Raw genomic sequence first — 7,053 nt, 5'->3', positions numbered from 1 at the left:
GTGGGGTGTATCCTCTGAGCAGATTGCTTTGGAACACCATCGGACCTGAGAGAGGTCTGGGATTCGCGCACACACAGACCCGCTGCGGGCACTTGATTCTTCAGCCATTCCCTGAGCCTCTCCTTCCCGGTGGGGAGGGCGGGCGTGTGCCGGGGGCTCTCAGCCCCAGTATTTTCTGCAGAAAATGTGTACTTTAGAATGATTGTAAGAACAACTTTATTTATTTATTTTATTTATTTATTTATTTATTTTCTAAGCTGGAAACTGGGAGAGACAGTCAGACAGACTCCTGCATGCACCTGACCGGGATCCACCCGGCACGCCCACCAGGGGGCGATGCTCTGCCCACCAGGGGGCGATGCTCTGCCCCTCCGGGGTGTCGCTCTGCCGCGACCAGAGCCACTCTAGCGCTTGGGGCAGAGGCCAAGGAGCCATCCCCAGCGCCCGGGCCATCTTTGCTCCAATGGAGCCTCGGCTGCGGGAGGGGAAGAGAGAGACAGAGAGGAAGGAGGGGGTGGGGGTGGAGAAGCAAACGGGTGCTTCTCCTATGTGCCCTGGCCGGGAATCGAACCCGGGTCCCCCGCACGCCAGGCCGACACTCTACCGCTGAGCCAACCGGCCAGGGCCTGTAAGAACAACTTTAAAGGAAAAGCCAATACAGACTGATTAAAATGTATTTATTTTATTTTATTTTTTTAACGTGGAGCAAACGTTGTGTGTGCTTTGCGGTGATGGCGTGGGAGTGTGGGGGTGAGGTGGGCGGGCGGCTGGGACGCACGGAAATTGCGGGGCGCCACCTGCATCGTGCTGTGGGTTTGAGACACGGGGCTGTGCGTGCTCCTCCTCCGCTCTGTACTCGGAGACTGAATGCCGGGGCCTCTTAGCCCCTTCGCACAGGGCGGGGTCGCAGCCAGTAGTTAAGTTACGCTCTAGAAGTATAAAGATCCGGTCTTTGGAAATGGAAAAAATAAAAGGTGACAGAAGCCATACATGGTTAAATAGCCGAATGAAGGCAAAACCCAGAGTCGGGAGGCCTCGTGTGGAAACGTGGACACGGGCCAAGGGCGGAGAGGGAAGCCCGCGAGGGGCGATAGTTCAGGAGCCAAAGAGAAGGCCGATGTTTTACAAAGACACCTGGACGGGTCTGCAAGAGACTCCCAAGCTAAGACCAGAGTCCGTTTTGAAGATGTGTTACAGACAGGAGGGTGACGGGAGCGTCATTTGGGCTCTTTATTTTAAGAGTAAAAATGTGTGTGTGTGTGTGTGTGTGTGTGTGTGTGTGTGAGATATATATATATATATATATATATATATATATATATATATATATATATATATATATATATATATATATATAAAGGGCTGACGTTTTCCAAGTCAATATTATCACTCCTGGTCTGCAGGGCTCCCGTGATCTATCTCTGCTCTGAGATTTGTTGACCTGTGACCGTGTACGAGGGACAAGATCCTCTTGTTTTTTTGCCTCAGTTTTTAAAAAAGTAAAATAAAATAAGAATACCTGTCTCCAAAGGTCTTCGTAAGAATGAGAAGATGAAATTGTAACTAAAGTATAATTTTAAAGGAGTATAATAATCACTCATTTAAAGTTAGATGGTATCATTATTATAATCACTACTATCATCCTCATCCTCATCATTACTTAGAAATGTTCTGAAAACACCCCACAGACGTGGGATTCCGACTGCTTGGGTTTTTTTGTCTGTTTGTTTGTTTGTTTTTTGTGACAGAGACACAGAGAGTCAGAGAGAGAGGGACAGATAGCGACAGACAGACAGAAAGGGAGAGAGACGAGAAGCATCAATTCTTTGTTGCAACACCTTAGTTGTTCACTGATTGCTTTTTCATATGTGCCTTGACCCCAGGGGGCTACAGCAGACCAAGTGACCCCTTGCTAGAGCCAGCGACCTTGGGTCCAAGCTGGCAAGCCTTGCTCAAACCAGATGAGCCTGTGCTCAAGCTGGTGACCTCGGGGTTTCTAACCTGGATCCTCTGTGTCCCAGTCTGATGCTCTATCCACTGCGCCACCGCCTGGTCAGGCCCGACTGCTTGGCTTTGAATCCTGATTCTAACGTTTGCCGCCTGTAGACCTTTGGTCAAGTTGCTTAAGTTTTCAGGTTTCTGTGTCCTCATTTGTAGAACGGGAAGAAGAGTTGTTTCCTTCACAAGGCTACTGTAAATACGAACTGCATCAAGTTATGCAGAGGGTTCACCCCTGTGCCTGGCTCACGGGACATCATCACTCTGACTGTTATTCTTCTGACCTCATTTCATTTCTCTCTCCCCTTCCGTCTGACAGGCAGGTCCTCTCTTTCTGAGACAGCTCCTTACGCTTCAGGCTCTTTGTCCCTGAGGTCACCTCCTTGTCCAGGCTTCCTCTGACCACCCGGTCTGTCTTGCTCCCCACCCACAGGCATTCTCCAGGGCCGGTCCCGTCTCAGTCTTGTTCCAGCATCTTCTACCGGACGTTATCTTTGTGTATGCACTGCTTCCCTGATTATGATCCGACACCCCCTCTCCATTCTTACAGAACGGGAGCTACCTGCCTCGTTTGCTACTGAGTCTCGGGGTCGAACGCCACATCTGGCAGGGAGGAGGCATTCAAAAATATTTGTCAAATGAATGGTGTTGGGCAAGTAAAGTTTGTAAAACATGATTTTTTATGTCTGCTCGCTTATACTTTGCCCTGGGGGTTGGGCAGCGCCAGGTCTACGTGGGTCTGTGAAATTGCATGTTTGCTGGAGAGAGGTTTTCTCACCAGAGAGTTTTAAAAAGAGGAGAAGAAGGACAAGGGCAAGAAGAGAGAAGTCATGTTTTGCAGGGAGAGCAGAGAGACTACAGGGTGCTGAAGGAGAAGCCAGTTTGTGCAGAGAAGGGAGAAGGTGTGCAGATGGGGAACCAGGGCTGAGGGGCTTTGGGAGCTCCACTGAGGCTGGTGGGGCCTTTGATTCCAGGAGGAACCAGAGAACATTCTCTTGGTTGTGGAACCAGAGGATGCGCCAGTGGCTTTGGGAGCTCTGCGTGTTTGCTTGTCGGTCAGTACGAGACTTGAATAAAGGCATGGCCCACCATTCTTTGGCTGCACAGTTTCTTTATTGTCCATCCGAATTCAATGAGAACCCGCATCTATCTTCATGGCCACGGCAGCCATGACTGCTGACCGTACAAATGGGCAGAATTGTAATTGGGTCTAAAGTGATCTAGACATCAGTGAGGACCACTTCCTGTTCTTAAAGACAGGCTAGACTAGGCCCTGGCCGGTTGGCTCAGCGGTAGAGCGTCGACCTGGCGTGCAGGGGACCCGGGTTCAATTCCCGGCCAGGGCACATAGGAGAAGCGCCCATTTGCTTCTCCACCCCTCCCCCTCTCCTTCCTCTCTGTCTCTCTCTTCCCCTCCCGCAGCCAAGGCTCCATTGGAGCAAAGATGGCCCGGGTGCTGGGGATGGCTCCTTGGCCTCTGCCCCAGGCACTAGAGAGGCTCTGGTCGGGGCAGAGCGATGCCCCAGAGGGGCAGAGCATCGCCCCCTGGTGGACAGAGCATCGCCCTCTGGTGGGCGTGCCAGGTGGATCCCTGTCGGGCGCATGCGGGAGTCTGTCTGACTGTCTCTCCCTGTTTCCAGCTTCAGAAAAATACAAAAAAAAAAAAAAAAAAAAAAAGACAGGCTAGACTAAAGGGGGGTGTGTCTCAAAATGTCACTCATCTGGGGGATAGAAGGTTGGGTCCAATGTCAGTGGCTATCCACTCTGTCCACTTAAAGACACTCTGAGGACAAAAGGTGGTCCTGTGAGTAATCATGTTAAGACAGCCAGCAGACACTGGGCTGGCCCAAGGTAAACTTTATCCACAAATTAGCTGCAGTAGGAGTTACAGCTGGGAACGGTCTCACAAATGCGCAGACTCCCGGGACCCCGCCGACTCCAGGTCCCCAGCATCAACATCTTTGGCAAAGGGGCCCTGGCATCTATATGCTTTATCAAGTGCCCTGGGTGATTCTGGCATCTGCCCAATGTGCCAGAGTTTGAGAACCACTGGAGTTGGGGGTTAGGGGGCTTCCCTCCTCAACCCAGGACGCATCCCTAAAGATGTTAAATGCCTGTTGACACAGTTGTGCAGGAGCTGCAGCAGTGAGGTCCCTGGGCACAGGAGCCAAATGCTCATTAGCACTTGTATAGGAACCGGGGCCTGTCCTCAGAGTTCATTTCTGGGCGAACAATGAGAGTTCTCATGAAGCACTTTGGCAGAGTGAGGACAGATTTGGGGTGATGTAGTGCAAATTGTAGGAAGTGAGTGCATTAGCACAAAAGAGATTTAAGAGGTCTGCAGAAGAGGTTTAGCATTGTCTGGCAAAAAGTTGTAAATTTGGGGGAAGAAAAGGTAAATTCTGGTAACATAAATAAAGGCTAATTGAATCCCCCCCCTTTTAAAAAAATATGATTCTGAGAAAATATTTTGGGATTTTGTGCACCAGGCAAATATCATCAAATATGAAATGTTCCGTGGATTTCTGTCATGTGTCTGTATCTTAGTGTTGGTGCCACGGGCAATATTTTCCGATGATGAGGAATAGTCATAAAGCCTTGCCCACCCTCTGGCTCTTTCTTTCTCACTTCTATCAATAATTTCCTCCTTATCCATTCCATCTGCCTGCAGTGGGGATGAACAGATAGTAGCCCCTCTGGGTTTTCCTGATGTCACCACGAATCTCGTCTCCTTTCCATCCTTTTCTAACATCTTCAGATGCGTTCCTTTTCTGAGCATCCCTGACGCAGAAAGATGATGCGTGAGTTCATGTTTCACCACGTAAAGTCCTACAGCCCAACCGTAGGCTCGGTTTCAACAGCAAGTCCTCACTCACAAGTCCATGAAGTCAAAGAGACGTCGCTGTAGATAGAGACACGTGGAAGGGATAGAGAGACGTCATTTACATACTGTGGTTTACTGTCACGTCCCACGAAGTGAAAAAGAAAGAGAAGGAGAAAATGTTCTTACCAGGTCTTCATTTAGCATAATACGCACCATAAAAATCCACCCATTGCTGTATTCAAACAACACTGGAATGTGCATCTTCCTCTCGCTGGTTACCACTCTAGAAACTTAATCGTGAGGTTTGGCAACCGCTCCAGGAATTTAAATATTAAAGATACAAGGAAGAGGTGGCGGTCAGCTGTTTCCAACGTCAGGGATGAGAGTGCAGTGTGGAGAGTCCATAGAAATGGCTCTCCTAATTGCGTTTATGTTAGGCTTGCGTAATAATTAAAAACAACAACAAGAAGAACAGCGCACAGCCAATATCACCGGAAATGGGGTGTATGTGCCTTTACATCTTTTCTTGGCCTGTCGCCAGCCTTGCACCGGTGGGCCGACTACTTCGGGTAGCAATCGCCAAGTTCTTTCTGGGGTTGTCCAGTGGATGCCATTTTAAACAGCAGGAGGGCGACCTTTCTGTATTCCGAACACCTAGCAACCTCTGTTGGCAACAGACTTACTTCTTTCTGCCTCTTCGGCTTGCCTGGAAAGACTGTTGTGTCTGAAACCGCCTCTCCAGACGTGGAGCTCTCTTCATTACTTCTCACATTAGCTGAGTGTTTCCAATCCGACCCATTACAATAGTCAACGGGCCACCCCTCAGGGCCTCCGTCCTCCTTCCTGCCCCCCCCCCACCGCAAATAAATAAGCATCCATGCGCCGGGATGACTCACTGTGTCCATAGCGCTTGTCCAGTAACACACTTCGAGTAGAAAATAAACGAATGGGTAGGCGTATTTCGCGGCGACTCATAGGTATTCGGAGTTATACCGAGCGCGGCCCGCGATCATGGCGACCAAGGCTGTGTGCGTGATGAAGGGCGACGGCCCGGTGTAGGGCATCATCCACTTCGAGGAGAAGGGAAGTGGGTCTGTCATGGTCTCGCCATGACCAAAGGCGAGCATGGATTCCATGTGCATCAGTTTGGAGACAATACGCAAGGCTGTACCAGTGCAGGGCCTCACTTTAATCCTCTGAACAAAACCCACGGTGGGCCACAGGATCAAGAGAGGCATGTGGGAGACCTGGGCAATGAGACTGCGGGCGAAGATGATGTGGCCAAAGTGGCTATTGAGGATTCTATGATCTCGCTCTCAGGAGACCATTCCATCATTGGGCGCACCGTGGTGGTCCATGAGAAACGAGATGACCTGGGCAGAGGTGGGAATGATGAAAGCAAGGAGACGGGCAACGCTGGGGGCCGCCTGGCCTGCGGGGTGATTGGGATGGCCCAGTGACATTCCCCAGGACCGCCTGCGTCCTAGTACTCGTTTTGCTGGTTGTAGGAATTTAACTTGGTAAACATTAAATACTGTCATCTTAAAAGTGTAATATGTGTCTTCTTTTTTTTTAATTTGCTTTAAGTACCTGTATCAAGAGCTGATTTAGATCACTTGGAAGCTTTGTGTAATTGTATCATCTCATTCAATTAAAATGTGTTTCAATGGAAAAAAAAAAAAAAAGAAAATAAACGAATGTTCTGTCCTACGGGGCGGGGCTGTTTGCTCTGGGAGCCAGTACTATCTACGGCAGGGGTCCCCAAACTACAGCCCGTGGGCCACATGCGGCCCCCTGAGGCCATTTATCCGGCCCCCGCCGCACTTCTGGAAGGGTACCTCTTTCATTGGTGGTCAGTGAGAGGAGCATAGTTCCCATTGAAATATTGGTCAGTTTGTTGATTTAAATTTACTTGTTCTTTATTTTAAATATTGTATTTGTTCCTGTTTTTTTTTTTTTTTTTTAACTTTAAAATAAGATATGTGCAGTGTGCATAGGAATTTGTTCATAGATTTTTTTTGTAGTCCGGCCCTCCAATGGTCTGAGGGACAGTGAACTGGCCCCCTGTGTAAAAAGTTTGGGAACCCCTGGTCTACGGCCTCAGAGGTGCGCTGCTGCTGGGACGCGGCTGCCCTCTGAGAGCAGCTTTGTGTTGCAACCTGACGCTCTGAGCCTCTCTCCTCGCCGCCTTTACATTTACCGCTGGAGGGTAACGGTCCTCAGCTTTTAGT

General features: G+C 49.5%; 1 pseudogene; it reads left to right on the top strand.

Moving 5' to 3' along the window:
* The first annotated feature begins 5,818 nt into the window (after nt 1-5,818).
* On the top strand, nt 5,819-6,391 carry LOC136379644 (superoxide dismutase [Cu-Zn] pseudogene; annotated as a pseudogene).
* The last annotated feature ends 662 nt before the right edge of the window (nt 6,392-7,053 follow it).

This window comes from Saccopteryx leptura, chromosome 8 (genome assembly GCF_036850995.1).
Source record: "Saccopteryx leptura isolate mSacLep1 chromosome 8, mSacLep1_pri_phased_curated, whole genome shotgun sequence".
Classification (NCBI taxonomy): domain Eukaryota; kingdom Metazoa; phylum Chordata; class Mammalia; order Chiroptera; family Emballonuridae; genus Saccopteryx; species Saccopteryx leptura.
The sequence above is the reverse complement of the archived record's forward strand: the minus strand, read 5'-3'. Positions and strand labels throughout refer to the sequence as shown.